The sequence below is a fragment of the Bicyclus anynana genome, chromosome 12 (assembly GCF_947172395.1).
Source record: "Bicyclus anynana chromosome 12, ilBicAnyn1.1, whole genome shotgun sequence".
In the NCBI taxonomy this organism is placed as follows: Eukaryota; Metazoa; Arthropoda; class Insecta; order Lepidoptera; family Nymphalidae; genus Bicyclus; species Bicyclus anynana.
This window is the reverse complement of record NC_069094.1, coordinates 4,409,772-4,432,877: the sequence shown is the minus strand read 5'-3', so window position 1 is coordinate 4,432,877 and position 23,106 is coordinate 4,409,772. Positions and strand designations below refer to the sequence as shown.

Genomic DNA, 23,106 nt, shown 5'->3' with positions numbered 1-23,106 from the left:
CCTTGACTACACTCTCACCTGATGGTAAGTGATGATGCAATCTAAGATGGAAGCGGGCTAACTAACTTGTTAGGAGGAGGATGAAAATCCCCTTTCGGTTTCTACACGACATCGTATCATAGAGTATAGACTACCAGCATGATTCTTCTTAACGTTAATGTACTAAACTCCTGAGCCTGATTTACTTTAAAAAAAAACGCATAGCTCCAAAGCTTTGATGGCTCTTTTGTGTCAAGAAGAGTTATGTCCACAATATATTCGCACAAAGGCCATTTCACAAGAGCCTGCATTGACTGTTGAATGAAATTTGCATCAGAGTTTCGTTATCTATGCGACACCGATGAGCCGCCTTTGTGAGTCAATAAAGTCAATTTGCAGGACCGGTTCTTGATTAGATATAACCACGATATAACAGTGTGAAGAGGCATAAGGCTGGGTCTACATATGCGTAATGTAAAACTGTAAAAGCGAGTATAATGTGCGCTAAGCTTCGAGATGTCAAAACAAGGCGTATAGCAGCGCAGTGTACAAAAACTATATGTCTATGATTTTTGTAAGACTAAAATTACGTTTGTATATAAAATCCTTGGCAAAAACATCCCAGCGGGGTTATAATATCTAAACAGTTTGCAAAGCGTTCCTTAGAGCGGACTAGAACTTTTGCATACATACTACTTGGAGCAAATTCTCGAGCATTTCTACATGGTATATTACAATACTTAACTCAGTTTAAATTATTTCGATGTATTGCCACGATCCTGTGAATGCTCAACGCTGTGTAGTGTGTGGACATTATGGCTGTCGGTTTTTATAGCGAACACAAAGACATTGCCATTGGTAGGTCACGTTAAACGCGTATGCCAAACTATCCGCGTATTTATATTTATATTACAAGTCATTGAATACAAAATAGGAAGATTGGTTAAAGATTAAAAGTTACCGACATACCTCAACGAGTCACTAAGTGCCAATGGGCGGGCAAATAGTTGGGTTCTGTACCGCATTACAAAAAGCGCAATTTAAAGCAAACCTATTTTTCTTATTAAACATGTCAAATTCAAATTCAAAATTCATTTATTTCAATTAGACTTAGTTTACAAGCATTTTCGAAATGTCAGGAATATGTCATAATTAAATCTAATGGTGGTAATAATAGTCGAGAACTTTAAATTAAAGTTACGAGGGTTCCAAATGCGCCTTGGTCCGAGAAGAGCCCACAACAAACTCACTCGCGAGGAGACAAACGGCGTAAGATTGTAGTGAAGTTTCTACAAAAGGCATATGTCCTTGTCCACAGCAGTGGACGTCCAACGCACAACGTTTCGCGCGTGTGGACCCGGCTAAACTCGGGCGGGGCGTCCGTTAACATGTTTTCAATGTCGCCGCGACGCCATGTTCCATGTTGCCAAATTAAGCGGCCTTGACATTATAGCCTAGCATCTTGTGTACATCCGCGAAATTGCCTTTTATGATGATGTGATGTCTCGGGTGACCTTATTGTCTCTTGTTGGTTTTGTTTTCTTAATTATAATGAAAGAAATAAACGGGGTGACGTTTTTTATTGAGTTAGCATACAATACATAAGCTAATTTATCCTAATAACTATACAAATAATGCCAGAATGGTGGCAAGACCCTGTATTTCCGTGCTGAGCAGCCAGGCTGATGTTTTGCGCAAAAAATGAGCCAGCCCTTCTGTCATCAGTCGAGGTAACGAGGTGAAATAATTAACTTCTTGGTATATGACTGACTGCTAATGTTGATGGTATTATTTCGCGTGTTTGTAGTTTGTGATGTTTGTTTGCTTGTTGTGCTTTTTTCAATGACAAAGTAACCATTTACTGCGATCTCACCTGATGTTAATGAACGATGCAGCTTAACATGGAAGCGGGTTTACTTGGAGAGGTACGAGTTTATTTTACCCATACCAGAGAAAAGATATATATCCCATAACCCATACCCCAGACGGTTTCTACGCGGCATTGTGAGAACGGTAAATCAGTTGGCGATACGTCTTTGACTGTAGGGTGGTACCTACCACCAGACATAATGGCGTGGGCACATAATAGAGAATGATACAGAATAAGTCTTTACAAACCGCGCAGTGATGCCAGTGAAACCCATAAAAAACAAACGTTACTACTCATCTTTATTAAAAAACGTATATGTACGGAAACATTACTACATATTAAAAAAAATAAATAATTGCAATTATCAAACTTTTGTTATTTAAACGTTTGCACTATTGTTTTGGGAACGCCCTTCATTCTTTTTTAAATTTGCCGGTCGATTTCAGTCTCTACTTTCATTAGCCAAACTCTAACAACAATTACGTAAATGAATATCATAAAAGACTAATAACAATCAATAACTACATATTAAAAGAACTCCATCTTATTTTTTAGTTTTTGTGAACAGTTTATTAAATACTAGCGGACGCCCGCGACTTCGTCCGCGTAAATTTCGATGTCAACTATACTACTACCCCTACCCTACCCTACCCCTACCCTACCACTACCCCAACCCAACCCAACCCCTACATCTACCCTACCCCTACCCTACCCTACCCTACCTCTACCCCCACCCTACCCCTACCCTACCCCAAACCTACTCCTACCCTACCCCTACCTTACCTACCTACACCCTACTCCCATCCTACCACTACCCCCATCCTACCCCTACCCTCCCCGTACCCTATTTCTTTCCTACCCCTATCCCAGCTGTACCCCTATCTCACGCCTATCCTACCCCTACCCTACCACTTCCCTATTCTACCCGTACCTCTAGCCTACCACTACCCTACCTCTAACTCTACCCTACCACTACCCTAAACCCGGCCCTAAACCTACCCTACCCCTACACTACCCCTACGCTTCCCTACCCGTACCCTACCCTACCCTGTAACTTCTCTATCTTATTCCTACCCTTAGCAAAATCGGTCCAGTCCTTCGAGAGTGGTGGTATGACCAAGAGAAATAGAGACTTCTATGCTAATAATATAAAGAGGTAAAGTTCGTGTGGTTGTAGGAGGTAATCTCTGGATCTACTGGACCGATTTGGAAAATTGTTTTACCAATAGAAAGCTACGTTATTTGCGAGTGTCATAGGCTATGTTTGATCCCCATATTCACACGGGAACGGGAACTACGTAAATGAAAGCGCTGGGCGTCATATAGCGGAATTTCTGCGTCTTTTAGAAATTTTGTATTATCTCCGAAACTATTTAAGTAATTAACATACTGTAAAGGGCAAATCTTATCTCCATAATATCCTTGTGATTAATAAATAATTTATTTTAATATGGATTAAAGTTTAGTTGTATAAATAATGACGTAAACCTAAGTATATAAAATTAATAATTTTTAAAACACAAAAGGTACTATATCTGCTAATATATAGAAGATAGATATATGGTGTCGCGGACTTTTTTGTAGAACTTTTAAAGATACATAAAGTTTCCATACATTAATTTAAATTTTACACAATAGTTAAGGCAGCGCATGCGAATAAGTCTGTTTAAGAGGATTTTCAGTCCGACCTGTATGACAAAAACTGTGATAACTCGGCTAATATATATGATATAAAATATAAAATATAGCCTATAGCACTCCCTGATAATGTAGCATTCTACTGGTGAAAGAATTTTTAAAATCGGACCAGTAGTTCCGAAGATTACCCCATTTAAAAAATGTGACAAACTTACAAACTTTACCTCTTTATAATATTAGTATAGATTTAAAAAGAAGACCCAATTTTTCTCGAATAATATTGAAAATTACTGATGCGACGCTTTGTGTCATACTGACTCGAGAATATAGTTTTTGAATTTGTATTTAGAATGGCTGCATCACTGCCGTGTTTTTGACGGCCTCCGTGGCGCAGTGGTATGCGCGGTGGATTAACAAAACGGAGGTCCTGGGTTCGATCCCCGGCTGGGCAGATTGAGATTTTCTTAATTTGTCCAGGTCTGGCTGGTGGGAGGCTTCGGCCGTGGCTAGTTACCACCCTACCGGCAAAAGCGATTTAGCGTTCCGGTACGATGCTGTGTAGAAACCGAAAGGGGTGTGGATGTTCATCCTCCTCCTAACAAGTTGCCCGCTTCCATCTTAGACTGCATCATCACTTACCATCAGATGAGATTGTAGTCAAGGGCCAACTTGTAAAGAATAAAGAAAAAAAAAATCTGTGCTCTTTATCTGCATGTTATTTTTTAATCTGTGGGCGTAGGCATAATGAATTTAAAATTCCGCTCAGATATAGATCACGAGAGCACTAGGGAGAACGAGCTAGTATAACAATAATATCGCAGCACAAGCGTATTGAATAGTGACGAAATATGAAATATTGGCAATGCAGTAATTATATCCGATGGGCGAACTCGTTTCCAATAATGATGCGGAAATTGTCATGTTCCGTTTATCGCTGATAGTTGGCAGACGTTAAAGCAAATTGGCGATTAATTATTTAAATTTTATATTATTCATGGTAGAATATTTTATACATTAATGTAAATTGTATTTTTTATCTGGCACTGGCGCATTCGTCATCGTTATCAACCCATATTCAACTCCCTAACGCGCTCGAGTCACCTCTCAGAATGAGGGGTTAAGCCCTCCACCACGCTGACCTAATGCGGATTAGCAGACTTCACACACGCAGATAATTAAGAAAATTTTCAGATATGCAGGTTTCCTCACGATGTATTTCCTTGACCGTTAGAGACACGTGATATTTAATTTTTAAAATACACATAGCTGGAGCTTTGGAGGTAAGATCCGTGGCGTGCACTTCATACATGCAAAAGTGCACTGCCTACCCTGAGTCATCATTATCATACTCGGCTCACTGTTTGTGGTTACTTAAGTCCACCACGCTGACCTAATGCGGATTTGGCAGACTTCACACACGTACAGAATTGAGAAAATCCCAGGTATCATCACAATGTTTTTCCTTCACCGTTTGAGGCGTCATGTGATATTTATTATCTTAAAATGCACATGACTGAAAAGTTGGAGGTGCACACCCCGGACCAGCTTTGACCCTACGCCCTTCGCATCGAAGGCAGAGGTCATATCCACTGGGCTATCACGACTCACTATGCTTACCTCCTATTGAGCTGGGTCAACCCTCAAAAGGAGGTCCAATTACAAACTCTACATTATTTTTTGGGTGATATATACATCCCTATTTTTGAGTAATGTACTACTCTAACAAAAATTCCTCCTTTACGCTTCGTACCAACCCCGCGTATCCTATTTTTAACCGACTTCAAAAAGGTGGAGGTTCTCAATTCGGTCGGTATATTTTTTTTTATGTATGTACACCGATTACTCATACATCACCGGCTTAGCACCGCCGTCATACTGATCAGCAGGTATTATGATGTTATTTTTCACTTTTTAGTTTAGTGGGTACGTTTTTAGGTTTTGAAGTCGGTTGTATTTTATTTTATTAAATTTTTTTTGACAATTTAACTCATGTGCGTCGTACCGTAAGTTGCGAGACTAAATTATTTGATAAATTAAATCTAAACATTATAGGCCATTTATTTACTAACTGTTTTTCAATAGGAACACATATGTCAATTTACATTTTATATACAAATATTGCTAAATAATTTAGCCCCAATTTATACCCAATATTTATTTATACAGTTTTCTTTTGGAAAATTATATGCCGACAGTTACAATTGGACAAGCAATTTTCCAATTTTTAAGTTCGTTTAGCACGTACCCTAGTTAAAAGCCTCATGTACACCCCTGAGTAAGTTACAACAGACGTTAAAAGAACAAAAACTCTCACAATCGTTAGTCGTACAACATAACGGTGTCCGTTGATTCAAAACCATTCCCCTTTTTTACGATGTAATGATACTACACAATAACACTCAGTCACTAACAGTTATATTGCAACTGCATGTGCCTTGTTTTGAACTGCACAACAGTTTTTGTTTATTTATTGCTGAGTTAAGTAGTTCACTTGATGTTAAGTAATCATGAGCCAAAATAATTACAATATATAAATATATATTGTAATTATTTTGAATTATATAAACTTAGCATTAAGAACTTACCACCTAACTTAACTTTACTACCTAACTTAACTTGTTTGTCACACACTTCATAAACTGTTATATTCTTGTTTCACTAGTGGGGAAGAAAGTGATTACCACAATACAGGGAATCCTAGTGTGGAGATCACAGACTTATGTAAATTATTTTTATGTGTACTAGTGAATCAATAAATATTATTATTATTATTATTATTTTGAGCCGTGATAGACCAGTGGGTATGACCTCTGCCTCCAATTCCGGAGGGTGTGGGTTCGAATCCAGTCCGAGGCCTCCAACTTTTGAGATGTGTGCATTTTAAGAAATTAAATATCACGTGTCTTAAACGGTGAAGGAAAAACATCGTGAGGAAACCTGCATATCAGAGAATTTTCTTAATTCTCTGCGTGTGTGAAGTCTGCCAATCCGCATTGGGCCAGCATGGTGGACTATTTGCCTAACCCCTCTCATTCTGAGAGGAGACTCGAGCTCAGCAGTGAGCCGAATATGGGTTGATAATGACGATGATGATCATGTAATCTACAATGGTAGCTCAATTATTTGTAATTAGCGGACGCCCGCGACTTCATCCGCTCTTAGACCTCTTTAATCCGGCCCTATCGCGAAATTCGTTCATAGTGGATACCTACTAACTATAGACTACCTCCCTGCCAAATTGCATCTTTGCACTTCAAGCGGTTTCCGAGATTTCGTGATGAATGACTTTTCGCATTTTTATATTTTTAGCACTACTGGAAGCTTATCTCAAGTGACACTAACTATACATTATTTAAAAAATTTGGAAGAGATTTAGTTCTCTTTGTTATATTTTAGTTGTGTGGTTGTTATTGATTTTTTTCACAATATAAATGATTTACTATGTATACAGGCTGCTCGGGAGAATTTCCTATAACTTTAAAGGGTTGACGAGTTCATAGGAGCCGAGCTGCATCACTAATAATTTATCAAAAAATAAATAAATTATGTTTTCATACAAAGTAATTCAAATAATTCCGACTATCCATGTCACACGTCTTTATCTATCCTTGCATTTTAAAATACGTAAAACTTGGTTACGTCATAATTTACCCCGAAAATATTAATTTTAGAACACATGTTCCTCGAACATTTTGAATAAATTTTTGGTAAAGAATATAACCCTAGAGTTATGGGAAATACTCCCGAGCATCCTGTATATACATGGCAGCTCCCAAATTACCCTCTTTTGTGTGAAAGCCGGAACAGGAGCGTATAAGGGACACATTTTAAGATATATTTACAAAAGAAATATTATTTACCCCGAAAATATTAATTTTAGCACACATGTTCCTTGAACTTTTTTGTAGAAAACCCTAGAGTTATGGGAAATACTCTCGAGCATCCTGTATATACATGGCAGCTCCCAAATTACCCTCTTTTGTGTGAAAGCCGGAACAGGAGACACGCCTCCCGTGGGAACACCAGTGTATCCGTCAGTAATAGCATAATAACTCTAACTGTTTATGGTGATAGCTATACTTACGTACCTACAATTTAGTGCGTGCGATATGCTTCACTTAGGCCCTCAGACCAATTAACATAGGACCTGCCTCGCTAGACGTTACCCCTTTGTTAAAAGTATATGATCATGATCTAATGTGTTTATACAAACTGCGTCTATAGAATCAATGTATCATTGTGTTAAAATTGTGTAATTTAAATTCATAGTTGTGTGTTAGTGTAAGGACACAGGATGTATTTATTGGTGTCAAATAGTTCTTGCAATTCACATTTTTTTTCTTAAATAAAAAAATAAAAACCTTAGCTTACAATATCTACTATAATGTTTCATTGAGATAAGACAATTGAACATAGAGAAAAAATATACGACTAAAAAACTGACTAAACTAAACTTCCAAATTTGAATTGCCCATACAAGCACTGACGTCATTACTACTTACCATTTAGTGATAACTTGTAGTCGATTAACACAAAACATACGACACATTTCGAAACTCGAAGTTTAAATAAGTTCACATAAGGATGCATGACGTTACCATCCAATTTCGTACGCATACTTCCTGTGACGAATATTTTACTTTACCTTAATATAGCTCTTATTGTCAAAGTCATTGAGGTTTAAATCCTTCAATAACATTATCGAGTACATTAGTGGTGCACTGTACTTGCGAACGTAGGAAATCTAGACCCGACATTTATGTAGAGGTAGTTTTAAACACTATTTAAAAGGGGGTTTTAACCTAGTTACTGAGTGACGAGTTCGTTTGCCGTTCGTATTATAAGTTTGAATTTGTCGTGGGTTTCTGGAATGATGAACTTTTTGTTCCAACATTTTATTTTCCGTGTCTATGGAATAGTTTACTATTGTTCGCTGTTTGTACGTTGATATCACAACAGACAGCGCTAAGGCCTAGTTCGGACTATTTTAGCATTTTAGTCGAGTACGAACAATTTTTGGATTTACCGCCCAAAAATTGTTCGTACTCGACTAATATACTAAAGTAGTCTGTACGGCTTCTTAAAGCTAACACTTAGGTTACCTCTTATTTAAGTGGTTGAGTAAAACAATATTATAATGAATCGATCTATATCGCAAATTTAGTTTGTCATCCGTAATCTATACATACATACTACCATAGAATTATTAGGTACTTGTCATCATTTTGTTCATCATTATCAACCCATATTCGGTTCACTGCTGAGCTCGAGTCTCCTCAGAATGATAGGGGTTAGGCCCTATGCGGATTGGCAGACTTCATACACGCAGAGAATTATGAAAATTCTCTGGTATGCAGGTTTCCTCACGATGTTTTCCTTCACCGTTACTACTTCATACTACTTAAGAATTTTCCGTAGATATACCTTTATGACATAGTTCGTGTAGTGCTAAGAAAATGAAAATCTCCTTTCATTTCCTTTCCAAAAAATTAAAAGGAAAAATAACTTCGCAAAAAAAAAAACTGAAAATTTCACTGTAGTTTCAAACGAAAAGCGTGACCATTTTCCTATTTAGTTCAATTTAATTTTGTATAGTTTATTTTTTTGCTTCGTTAGAATAGAACGTGACTATTTTAATGATGTTCAAAACAAATTGATAGAAGTTTATAAATTTGAAAATAGAATGGGATCGAGTTTATTGGCGATCGATTAAACAGTTTTCCTTTAGGTTATACTTTAGAGAGGGATGAAGACTGTGGTAGATAGTAGCTTACCTATCTCTCTAATACTAGTCGACACCCTGCGGTTTCACCCACGTAGTTCCCGTTCCCGTGAGAATACGGAGATAAAAATACCTTATGACACTTACAAATAACGAGGCTTTCTAGTGGTAAACGAATTTTTAAAATCGGTTCAGTAGATCCAGAGAGAGATTACCTCTTTATAATATTTGTATAGAAAAGTATTTAATCAACCAATAGGGATGAGACACTTATTTTAAATTGTATATAAATTAAGAGTATGCTAATAGTAAAGCAATTTTGTAAAAGGAACAGGGTATCTGCGATCATTACTTTCGGAGCTACAGGGAAGATTTGCGGCGCTGACGCGGATCCCTGAAAAAATTTTAATAGATTTTGAAATTTTGTAATCTCATTTATTTTGCAAATATCCAGACAATATTTGCTTTTTATGTATAATTTTTTTAACATTGACCCTATTAATCCTGATGTATCATAAAAATCAATATATTCAAACCTAGTCATCATCCCCTTGTAAATCTTATATCACCCGATGGGATGAGATCGTACCTCCTGCTAAAAAGCTCTATTATCAACTGCGCCAAAGAGGTCGATGTTTAGATAAGAAGCTATCTAAAGAAACAATTGTTCTTTTATGGAAACCCCACTAACCGAGTTTTAGAAAACGGGCATAGAAGCCTCAAACGAAAGCCTTTATCTCACCGATTCAAAGCAGATACATCGCATACGATCAGTATTCCTCTGGCGAACAGATTCAGCCGTTAATCAGTCTTCATTGCAAGGCGGTTTAATGAGATTTCTTTTGGGATCGACTTTAAGACATCGCGCCAAGTTTTACGCTCCAATCAATTCCTTTATGCCGAGCGGAACTGCTTTCCTTACCGGAGTTTGATTTTTTTTTTGGAGAGCTACTGTGCTCAAATATATTTCATGACTAGCTGACGCCACGCGGTTTTACTCGCGTGGTTCCCGTTCCCGTAGGAATATGCGGATAATATATAGTCTATAGTCTTCCTCGATAAATGGGCTATCTAATATTGAAAGAATTTTTGAAATCGGATCAGTAGTTCTTGAGATTAGCGCGTTCAATCAAACAAACAAACAAACTCTTCAGCTTTATAATATTAGTATAGATATAAAGTTTTTTTTCAACCTGATAATGTATAAGTATGAGCTGTGATAGCCCAATGGATATGTCCTCTGCCTCTGATTCCGGAGGGTGTGGGTTCGAATCCGATCCGGGGCATGCACCTCTAACTTTTCAGTTGTGTACATTTTAAGAAATTAAATATCACGTCTCAAACGGTGAAGGAAAAACATCATGAGGAAACCTGCGTACCAGTGAAATTTCTCAAATCTCTGCGTGTATGAAGTCTGCCAATCCGCATTTGGCCAGCGTGGTGGACTATTGGCCTAACCCCTCTAATTGTGAGACTCGAGCTCAGCAGTGAGCCGAATATGGGTTGATAATGATGATGATGAATCTATAAGTTATTTTTAACTATAAGTTTTAAGTAGCTATACTAGGTTGCGCCCGAGTAAATTCTGTTTCTGTATATTGGAAACAAAACATGTAATTTATGTAGTAGGTACCTACTATTCCAGAGTAAAGCTAATAATCTATACTAATATTATAAAGCTGCGGAGATTGTTTGTTTGAACGCGCTAATCTCAGGAACTACTGGTCCGATTTGAAAAATTCTTTCAGTGTTAGATAGCCCATTTATCGAGGAAGGCTATAGGCTATATATTATCCCCGTATTCCTACAGGAACGGGAACCACGCGGGTGAAAATGCGCGGCGTCAGCTAGTATATTCTATTCCAATAATTTCTCCGTTCTGAAGTATCAAAAATACAACAAAAAATTTTTTCACTTAAAATATTAATTACTCTTGATGATTAGTTAGTTGCAAATGTTTTTTCAATGTCAGAACCCGAGAAAGAATCTTATAACACTTTTCTATATGTACATATTTCGATACATAGCTATTGAATACAGTTTACCGTAGTTACGTTTCTATGTGTCAGTATGTTTATGGCATTATAGCCCCTAAACGGACACTAAGCTGGACGCGGGAATACATTTTAAATTGTATTACGAGTACTTACCTACTTTTAACTAAGATTCGCACAGGTAGGTTTTAAAGCTTCAGTAAAAATATTTTTACCTTGCCTTAGTTGTAAAAAAAAGTGTACAAATGTAGTAGATAAAGCGAAAAAGTGGGATGGGAAATAGAAAGAAAATTATTTGAAAAATAAATGAACGGCGCAAAAGGACGTACAAATTGTTGAAGGGTGAAAATTCTCAAGGAATATTTTAGACGAGTTATTTCACGGTTCATTTCTACTTAAATTTGGATGTCGGTACGTAATTGAAATATTTTCTAGAATGTTTCACTATTTCCGGCATGTATTTGGGTATACCTAGTAGTTAGTGATACGAGTGATGGGTTCGAGTCTCGGATGAGTCATAGTAAATTAGACCTATTTGGCTTTTTCTTTCTTTTCAGAAAGTTTCCTTGAAAGCTTATACTTTGACTTGATTTAATTAGCGGCAGTAATAAAAGTCAAAAATTAACATTATTACAATCTCATCTTCTAAAATTGCTTGTTATTTTTTTTTTAATTTATTCTTTACAAGTTAGCCCTTGACTACAATTTCACCTAATGGTAAGTGATGATGCAGTCTAAGATGGAAGCGGGCTAACTTGTTAGGAGGAGGATGAAAATCCACACTTCTTTTGGTTCCTACACGACATCTTTGTCGGTAGGGTGGTAACTAGCCACGGCCGAAGCTAGACCTGCACCAATGAAGAAAACCTCAATAACCAGGGATCGAATCCAGGACCTCCGTCTTGTAAATCCACCGCGCATACCACTGCGCCACGGAGGCCGTATTATGAACATACACTAAAGTCTCTATTAAATACGGACTATGCACAGTAATTATTTTTATTTCTTTACAATTCTCTCGCTATAATAAAATAAAATATAATAAGTTTGGTAGTAGTATCACGTCACACTAATATTATAAAGGCGAAAGTTTGTGTGTAAGTGTGTAAGTGTGTTTGTTCCGCTTTTACGTTGCGGCTACTGAAGCGATTTGGCTGAATGGAAATAGATTTTACTCTGTATTAACACAAAGGCTACTTTTCATCCCGAAAAAATCCATGGTTCCAGCGGGATTTGTAAAAAACTGAATTCCACGCAGACAAAGCCGGGCGTCCGCTAGTTTCTCATGTTCTCTTCTATACGACGTGGGGTGGTCCACACTTTTACCAATAAAACTCATTCTCAAGTAAAAAAAATATATAATTTTCCAACGCTAGAAAAGTTGTTCAGCACGAGTATTGTGTGCCAGCGCCGCCCCTTCCTTTAGACGTCTGCCAAAGGGACGTAATTTTATGGACAGTAAAATATTAAATTTACTCGTTGGGGGATGACATTTTGAAATGAAAATTTCCACCGTACAAGGACCTTGATTATTTGAGTGTTTCGTATCGTTAATTGAAAAAGGACTCTCTTTATATTTAGCCAGGCTTAGATTCACTGTTTGATTCACATTTACTCGGTATTTTGTTTAATTCAAATTTAATATATTATGTTTGATTGGTACCGTGGTTCTAGTAAATGCATGCGATGCGTAATACCTGCGAATTTAAGAAGTAAAAAGCGTTAGCTTTTAGCGTTATACTCGTACCAACACGGTAATCGAAATGGCACCTCTACGTGTCATCTCCAATGTCATGGAATTATGTCTTCTTCACGCCATTGGAGCAACTCGAGCCGGCGTCGTATGTAAGTCACAACATCTTATACTCATACAAGAACTCGGTAAATGAAATGGCACCTCTACGTGTCATCTCCAATGTCATAGAATTATGTCTCCTACACGCCATTGGAGCAACTCGAGCCGGCGTCGTATTTAAGTCACAACATCTTATACTCATACAAGAACTCGGTAAATGAAATGGCACCTCTACGTGTCATCTCCAATGTCATGGAAATCAGCCATCCACACAACATTGGAGTAACTGGTGCGGGCGGCGTATTTATTCTCCCAACATCTCGTTATACTCATACAGGAACTCGGTAAATGAAATGGTACCTCTACGTGTCATCTCCAATGTCACGGAAATCAGTCATCCACACAACATAAGAGTAACTTAAGCGGACGCCGTATTTATTCTCTCAACATCTCGTTATACTCATACAGGAACTCGGTAAATGAAATGGCACCTCTACGTGTCATCTCCAATGTCATGGAAATCAGCCGTCCACACAACATTGGAGTAACTGGAGCGGGCGGCGTATTTATTCTCCCAACATTTCGTTATACTCGTACAGGAACTCGGTAAATGAAATGGCACCTCAACGTGTCATCTCCAATGCCATGAAAATAAGTCGTCCACATAAAATTGGAGTAACTGGAGCGGGCGCCGTATTTATGCTCTCAACATCTCGTTATACTCGTTCAAGAACTCGGTAAATGAAATGGCACTTCTACGTGTCATCTCCAATGTCATGGAAATCAGTCGTCCACACAACTTTGGAGTAACTGGAGTGGTCGTCGTATTTATTCTCCCAACGTCTCGTTATAGTAGTACAAGAACTCGGTAAATGAAATGGCACCTCTACGTGTCATCTCCAATGTGATGGAAATCAGTCGTCCACAAAACATTGGAGTAACTGGAGCGGGCGCCGTATTTATTCTCCCAACATCTCGATATACTTGTACAAGAACTCGGTAAATGAAATAGCACCTCAACGTGTCATCTCCAAAGTCATGGAAATCACTTGTTCACATGACATTGGAATAATTGGAGCGGGCGCCGTATTTATTCTCCCAACATCTCGTCATACTCGTACAGGAACGGGGCAAATGAAATGGCACCTCTACGTGTCATCTCCAAAGTCATGAAAATCAGTTGTCCACATGACGTTGGACGTCCTCGAGCGCTGTATTTATTCTCTGAACATCTCATACAGGAACGCGGCAAATGAAATAGCAACTCGATAACATTTAACCTCCAATGTCATGGAAATCAGTTGTTCACACAACATTGGAGTAACTGGAGCGGGCGGCGTATTTATTCTCCCAACATCTCGTTATACTCGTACAAGAACTCGGTAAATGAAATAGCACCTCTACGTGTCATCTCCAATGTCATGGAAATCAGTCGTCCACACAACATTGGAGTAACTGGAGCGGGCGGCGTATTTATTCTCTCAACATCTCGTTATACTCGTACAAGAACTCGGTAAATGAAATGGCACCTCTACTTGTCATCTCCAAAGTCATGGAAATCAGTTGTCCACATGACAACATCCTTGAGCACTGTATTTATTCTCTGAACATCTCATACAAGAACGCGGCAAATGAAATAGCAACTCGATAACACTTAACCTCCAATGTCATGAAAATCAGTTGTCCACATGAGATTGGAGCGCCTTATTTAAGTAATCTCTGAACATGTCATACAAGAACGCAGTAAATGAAATGGCACCTCTACGTGTCATCTCCAATGTCATGGAAATCAGTCGTCCACACAACATTGGAGTAACTGGAGCGGGCGGCGTATTTATTCTCCCAACATCTCGTTATACACGAGCGCCAGCACTAGGGCCGCAGTTCGCTCACACAATGGTCGAGCCAACTCGTTAGCGACGTTAGCTTCCAGTTGGATGCGCCTCACTCGTGTTTGCACAACTCAGAAGGCTTTTGTATCGAAATTCGTGTGTTGAAGTAAGTATTTCTGTTTATTCTTGTTGTTTTGCATTCAATTCAATTTTCGGAGTTTCGGCTTTTCCTTTAGTAGAACAATATGAGAAATGCGATTTGTACTTCAACTACTTTTTGGCCACTGACCACTTTTCTCGGTGACGAACTGAACGAACCAGAATATTTTTATAAAGAAGTTTCAAAAAGTGTTCAGATAGCATGGGTGACGGTGACAGTCGCCTGTAAGGCGTTCATAATAGGTAATATTATCGTGAATCGCGGCAAACTTTCAAGAGTGAAACGAACTGTCAACCGCACCATCCTACATGAAACGAACGCGTGGTGGATTTTAAAGACGGAGGTCCTGGGTTCGATCCCCGGCTGGGCTAATTGAGCTTTTCTTAATTGGTCCAGGTCTGGCTGGTGGTAGGCTTTGGCCCCACCTACCTACGGACTAAGACGTACCGCCAAGCGATTTAGCGTTCCGGTACGATGTCGTGTAGAAACCGAAAGGGGTGTGGATATTCATCCTCCTCCTAACAAGTTAGCCCGCTTCATCTTAGATTGCATCATCACTTACCATCAGGTGAGATTGCAGTCAAGGGCTAACTTGTAAAGAATTAAAAAAAATAAAAAAACAACTGTAAATATAAAAGATTTTTAAATCAATATAAATAAAGTTGAAGAGTTTGATTGTGATTGCAAAATTACTGCGTTTTCTAGATCATTGGCAACATAATAGGCTATTTCTATTTCGAAAAAAATACATAGTTCCCGCGGTATTTGCGAAAAACAGATTTCATGCGAAGTCACAGGAGTCCGCTAGTATGAAATATGGTAGCATATCTCTGCTACTAGGATTAAGTTATACTTGTAGAATTTACTTACGAAATTCAGTCAACATTTCTTGAATTGTAGAACTATCCCCGGACCAGTCCTAGCGCCAACTCGTTAGGGACTTCTTCCAGCTGGATGAGCGAGCTCCTGTCTAAATAACTCGGCTTTCGTATTATAACGAGCACAATAGGATTGAAGTACTTTAGTATATGTAATAAAGTATATGTAATGTTTTACCTAACTCTGGTTTTTTTTTTCATTTTTTTTCTGGGCTCGCTCGGTGTCAGTCTTTTATATTACTATACACAAACGGTATTTGACAATCCGGCAGCCGTCAACATGGCTACTCATTTGTCACGTGATGCATCCGGCGGCCATCTTTGAATTCTATTATCTCTTTGGTATGGACTGCATTCTTTGCATAGATTCTGTGTTTACTTATTAGTCTATGACTGCCTTCTAGTCTGAATACCTGCATACTACAGTATATGTACTATATTTACTTTAAAGTCGTTTCGTTGGTCAATTATTGGCAATCAAATATAATCTATAGTTCTTACTTAACTATCTCAAAATTAAACTACTAGAACTTCTTTGGTACAGTACTTAATATATGTAACTTAATCATGGGCTTGGAGTGTTCGAATCCTAGCTTGGTGTAGATATATGATATCGGGTCTTTCTTTCATCCAAAGATATTCTCAATACCGTATAAAGAGTTAGGGTGATGGTTATGTTACATCATTATGCTTCAATCAATCAATCAATCAATACAGAGACAAAAGATACCATCCTAAGCCTGCATTAGAACGGCGCTATGTCTAAGCTTCAGATCCCCTCCAAAAAAAGATGCCTGGTACCGGAGTATTTCGCAAGAAAAGAGGCCTGGTCGCTATATAAGTAATTTTACAGTTGGTTAAATGCATTTACATCATCATTCACGTCTTTTCCTATAATCTACACTAACATTATAAAGAGTAAGGATTGTATTTTTTATGTAACGAATATACTCAAAAATTACTGAACTGATTTGAAAAAAAAAATACCAATAGAAAGCTACATTAACTGGGTATGACAAAGGCTATATTTTATGCACGTACTATTTTATCCCCACGGGAATGTTTATGCGGATGAAAACCCGAGGTTCTGCAAGTTTAGTAATATATGCATGCATTAAATAATCCTATTTTAGAGCACAGCTATATTATTTGTAAGTAGCCTTTCATAATCACTACCATTAAACGATTTATACGATGTCAGGGAATAAGCTGGGCCCAAGTTTGCGGAAGTAATAGCCTTAGGGGGCCGATTTGTGTTAGGGGTAATCTTTTTTGTGTACCATTTATTTACCATGCCACTTTATTACCTTTTATTAAACACTTTGTTTTAATATTAACAATCAAACAATTCCCTTTTGTTATGTATGATGAGCGAACGCCCGCGATTTCGCCTGCGATAAATATTAATTCTGTAATTAAAGTAATACTTATTTTGTAAATTTAAATAAAAAAATAGTAGTTTCATTATCATGTTAAACGTTTTGCTTATCTGTTATACGTTTGGCAAAAACTTTTTTCTCGAAATTAGCAACAAAGTATACTTGTTCAGTTTAAATTAAGTTTAATAACTTACAAGATATTAAAGGAACGTGAATATAGTGAAGGATATGTGTTGGCTTCAGTGCGCTCGTGGCGTTCGAGCCGTCCACATCTCTTGTTGTGTAATTCTTTATGGGTTACTTCTGTCTGACTGTCAAAACAGTACAGTAACAGAAGTAACCGTAGAAGTAAGGCGTCTTTAACCCTACACACATCGTTCACAAGTGCGTGACTCCACTCCAGGTCATTCTCTGCCATTCTAGGGTCTTATTTTGGTTACAGTTTGATTTGTTAATTAAGTTGTCCTGACAAGTGTTGTGAATCATAATCTTTGTTCGACATTAGTTTTCTCATATTTGTAATCACTTTTGAGTCCTATAATCTATATATATAAAAATGAATTGCTGTTCGTTAGTCTCGCTAAAACTTGAGAACGGCTGAACGGATTTATCTTATCTTGGTCTTGAAATGTTCGTGGAGGTATAGGGAAGGTTTAAAAGGTGAGAAAAATTAGAATAATTGCTGGGAAAACCATAAAAACAACCCTTTTCTATTTCCCATATTAAAGTTTAAAAATCAAGTGGTAAGGGTAGGGAGGGGAGGGAGGCGTAGGGTAGGGGAAGGGAGGGAAGGAAGGGGTAAGGTAAGGGAAGGAATAGGGAGGGGTAGGAGTAGGGTAGGGGTAGAGTATGGTTAGGGTAGGGGTAGAGTAGAGTAGGGATAGGGAAGAAGTGCACATAAGTCATAGCGAAGCTTGACAGGGTCCGCTAGTAATATATATAAGTGTTTATATGTAGTATATCAACTATCTTAGTACCATAACACAAGCTACTCTGTATGCTTACTTTGGGGCTACATAGTGTATTGTTTAAGTATATTTAATATCGTAAAGGTCGTCTTCACACAATCCCACATTGTTACGCCGTGGTAATCATCAACGTTGTGTTCGTGTCCTTTCCTTGAATCATCCGGCCGGTGGTCACGGCCGTTTGGGACACGAATCGCCAAATTATAATCACTGTTGAAGCCCAACGATATTTTATACTATAGACATGTTACGTGCCTACAAAATCACGCAAAAAGTGATCCGAATTCAGCTACTCCCCTGAGTGCACACATGCACTTTATTTAAATTATATTATATCTATACTAATAATATAAAGCTGAAGAGTTTGTTTGTTTGAACGCGCTAATCTCAGGAACTACTGGAATCTATAGTATAAAATTATCATGGGGGACAAACAATACTTTCTTATCTTCTATGATCTACCTAAACTATGTTTGTCACCGCATGCGGCGACATAGAATTTAGTCAGAACTTTACATAGATACTAGCGGACCCGCTCAAGCTTCGCTTTGACTTATTAATTTATTTATTTGCACTTCTTCCCTATCCCTACCTTACACTACCCTACTCCTACTCTACCCCTATCCTACCCCTACCCTACCGCTACCCTACCCCTACCCTATCCCTATACCATACCCCTACCCTACCACTACCCTACCCTAGGATTTAGGGGTTTGAAAAATAGTTGTTGGCCGATTCTCAGACCTACTGAATATGCACAAAAAATTTCATCAAAATCGGTCAAGCCGTTTCGGAGGAGTATGGCAACGAAAACTATGACATGAGAATTTTATATATTAGACTAGCGGACTCGCTCAAGCTTCGCTTTGACTTATTAATTTATTTATTTGCACTTCTTCCCTATCCCTACCTTACACTACCATACTCCTACCCCTACCCTACCCTACCCCTACCCTACCTCTACTCTACCCCTACCCTACCCTACCCTACAACTACCCTACCACTACCCTACCCCTACCCTACCTCTACTCTACCCCTACCCTACCGTACCCTACAACTACCCTACCACTACCCTACCCCTACCCTATCCCTACCCTACCCCTACCCTACCCCTACCCTACCGCTACCCTACCCCTACCCTAACCCTATCCCTATACCATACCCCTACCCTACCACTACCCTATCCTAGGATTTAGGGGTTTGAAAAATAGATGTTGGCCGATTCTCAGACCTACTGAATATGCACAAAAAATTTCATCAAAATCGGTCGAGCCGTTTCGGAGGAGTTCAAGTTCGAACACCGCGACACGAGAATTTTATATATTAGATTGTAATACATACTTGTTTTTCTCTTTTCAGTTAATTATGCTTAAGCAGTCGGGGTTTTGTTTTTATGATAAGATTTTTTTTTACGTAAGTATAAATTTCTTTTGAAGTTGATGTTAATGTGTTTTTTTTTATTTGTTACAGGTAAACAACGCATTATCAACGCAACAAATTTCGGTAAAAGGGTAGGTCTTCTTATCCAACCGAAAACGTACTTCGGCAAGTCTAATGATAATCTATACTAATATTATAAAGAGATAAAGTTTGTGATGTTGTAGGGGGTAATCTCTGACAATCTACTGAACTGATTTAAAAAAATATTTTTCGACTAGGAAGCCACGTTATTTGTGAGTGTCATAGACTATATTTTATCCCTGTATTCTCACGGGAATTACACGGCTGAAACCGCGGGGCATCGGCTAGAAAACAATACAATTAACAATAAGTGACAATTATGACAATTACGACGCGATATATTTCTCACTGTCAGATATTTAGGGACTTGAATGTTATGTCAGCCACTGAACATCAAGTAATCTCACATACCTGCAGCGCTAACGGCTTGACAGCCGACAAAACTGATCGTGCTAGTCGAGATCGGTATGATGTCATGCACATCGCGACTAACACACGATCAGTTTTAGCGCTGCAGGCATGTGAGCTTACTTGATCGTCAGTGGCTGACATTAACATATTATGTCGAACGCTACTCGTATGTTAAAGATATCATGACATAAGAACTATCTTGATCATGTTAGCTTCCCAAATAAGAACATCTTCCACTACATGAATCACACTAATATTATAAAGGCGAAAGTTTGTGTGTAAGTATGTTTGTTCCACTTTTACGCTGCGGCTACTGCGATTTGGCTGAAATTTGGAATGGAAATTTTACTCTGAATTAACACATAGGCTACTTTTCATCCCGGAAAAATCCATGGTTTCCGCGGGATGTGTGAAAAACTGAATCCCACGCGGACGAAGTTCGGGCGTCCGCTAGTTGTTCCATATGTTATAAAGCTATGACGCCACAATACACAGACACTAATACACTAATCATAGTCAGACAGTTCATTGTTACAATATAACCCCTCATTCTTCGTCAGAGCTAGACACTTGGTCGCTAACTATGGGCCTCATAATAAGGCTCAGAGTCACAAAGCGGGCGATGGAACGAGCTATGTTAGGAGTATCTCTGCGTGATCGAATCAGAAATGAGATCCGCAGAAGAACCAAAGTCACCGACATAGCTCAACGAGTTGCGAAGCTGAAGTGGCAATGGGCGGGGCACATAGTGCGAAGAGCCGATGGACGTTGGGGTCCCAAAGTGCTGGCCGACCCCCCACCAGGTGGACTGACGACATCAAGCGAGTCGCAGGGATTCGCTGGATGCAGGTGGCTCAGTATCGTGATGTTTGGAAGTCCCTACAAAAGGCCTATGTCCTGCAGTGGACGTCCATCGGCTGATATGATGATGATGATGATGATATGTTCAAGCAAGGATAAATAGTAAAATCTCTTCAGGTTAGGCAGCGCTTTTGCGCACGTATGACTCGCACGCCACTGGTATTACATAGAAGAGTATTAAGATATTACATACATTGTGCTAAACGAAGTTGCTAGTTCGCATTTAGCTCTCGTATAAATTCAAACTGTTTATGTATTCGTACTTAGTTCACCCCCGAGCTAGGGTTGCCTATGGAGTCTATATACATTAAGTTGTAGTAGTGCTATCACAGAAATGTTTGGAAAATTAGTACCGTTCTTTTTGGGGGTTCCACCACTATATGGGGTTCGCTTTCCTGCATAATCTCGCCCATCACTTTCCCCGAAATATAATCTATAGTTCTTACTTAACTATCTCAAAATTAAACTACTAGAACTTCTTTGGTACAGTACTTAATATATGTAACTTAATCATGGGCTTGGAGTGTTCGAATCCTAGCTTGGTGTAGATATATGATATCGGGTTTTTCTTTCATCCAAAGATATTCTCAATACCGTATAAAGAGTTAGGGTGATGGTTATGTTACATCATTATGCTTCAATCAATCAATCAATCAATACAGAGACAAAAGATACCATCCTAAGCCTGCATTAGAACGGCGCTATGTCTAAGCTTCAGATCCCCTCCAAAAAAAGATGCCTGGTACCGGAGTATTTCGCAAGAAAAGAGGCCTGGTCGCTATATAAGTAATTTTACAGTTGGTTAAATGCATTTACATCATCATTCACGTCTTTTCCTATAATCTACACTAACATTATAAAGAGTAAGGATTGTATTTTTTATGTAACGAATATACTCAAAAATTACTGAACTGATTTGAAAAAAAAAATACCAATAGAAAGCTACATTAACTGGGTATGACAAAGGCTATATTTTATGCACGTACTATTTTATCCCCACGGGAATGTTTATGCGGATGAAAACCCGAGGTTCTGCAAGTCTAGTAATATATGCATGCATTAAATAATCCTATTTTAGAGCACAGCTATATTATTTGTAAGTAGCCTTTCATAATCACTACCATTAAACGATTTATACGATGTCAGGGAATAAGCTGGGCCCAAGTTTGCGGAAGTAATAGCCTTAGGGGGCCGATTTGTGTTAGGGGTAATCTTTTTTGTGTACCATTTATTTACCATGCCACTTTATTACCTTTTATTAAACACTTTGTTTTAATATTAACAATCAAACAATTCCCTTTTGTTATGTATGATGAGCGAACGCCCGCGATTTCGCCTGCGATAAATATTAATTCTGTAATTAAAGTAATACTTATTTTGTAAATTTAAATAAAAAAATAGTAGTTTCATTATCATGTTAAACGTTTTGCTTATCTGTTATACGTTTGGCAAAAACTTTTTTCTCGAAATTAGCAACAAAGTATACTTGTTCAGTTTAAATTAAGTTTAATAACTTACAAGATATTAAAGGAACGTGAATATAGTGAAGGATATGTGTTGGCTTCAGTGCGCTCGTGGCGTTCGAGCCGTCCACATCTCTTGTTGTGTTATTCTTTATGGGTTACTTCTGTCTGACTGTCAAAACAGTACAGTAACAGAAGTAACCGTAGAAGTAAGGCGTCTTTAACCCTACACACATCGTTCACAAGTGCGTGACTCCACTCCAGGTCATTCTCTGCCATTCTAGGGTCTTATTTTGGTTACAGTTTGATTTGTTAATTAAGTTGTCCTGACAAGTGTTGTGAATCATAATCTTTGTTCGACATTAGTTTTCTCATATTTGTAATCACTTTTGAGTCCTATAATCTATATATATAAAAATGAATTGCTGTTCGTTAGTCTCGCTAAAACTTGAGAACGGCTGAACGGATTTATCTTATCTTGGTCTTGAAATGTTCGTGGAGGTATAGGGAAGGTTTAAAAGGTGAGAAAAATTAGAATAATTGCTGGGAAAACCATAAAAACAACCCTTTTCTATTTCCCATATTAAAGTTTAAAAATCAAGTGGTAAGGGTAGGGAGGGGAGGGAGGCGTAGGGTAGGGGAAGGGAGGGAAGGAAGGGGTAAGGTAAGGGAAGGAATAGGGAGGGGTAGGAGTA

At 38.3% G+C, this 23,106-nt stretch overlaps 1 protein-coding gene across 1 annotated transcript in view; it reads left to right on the top strand.

The window, feature by feature from the left end:
- LOC112043461 (uncharacterized) overlaps positions 1-23,106 on the top strand; it is a 287,873-nt gene that overhangs the window by 35,346 nt on the left and 229,421 nt on the right. The gene's annotated exons all lie outside the window — the stretch shown is intronic.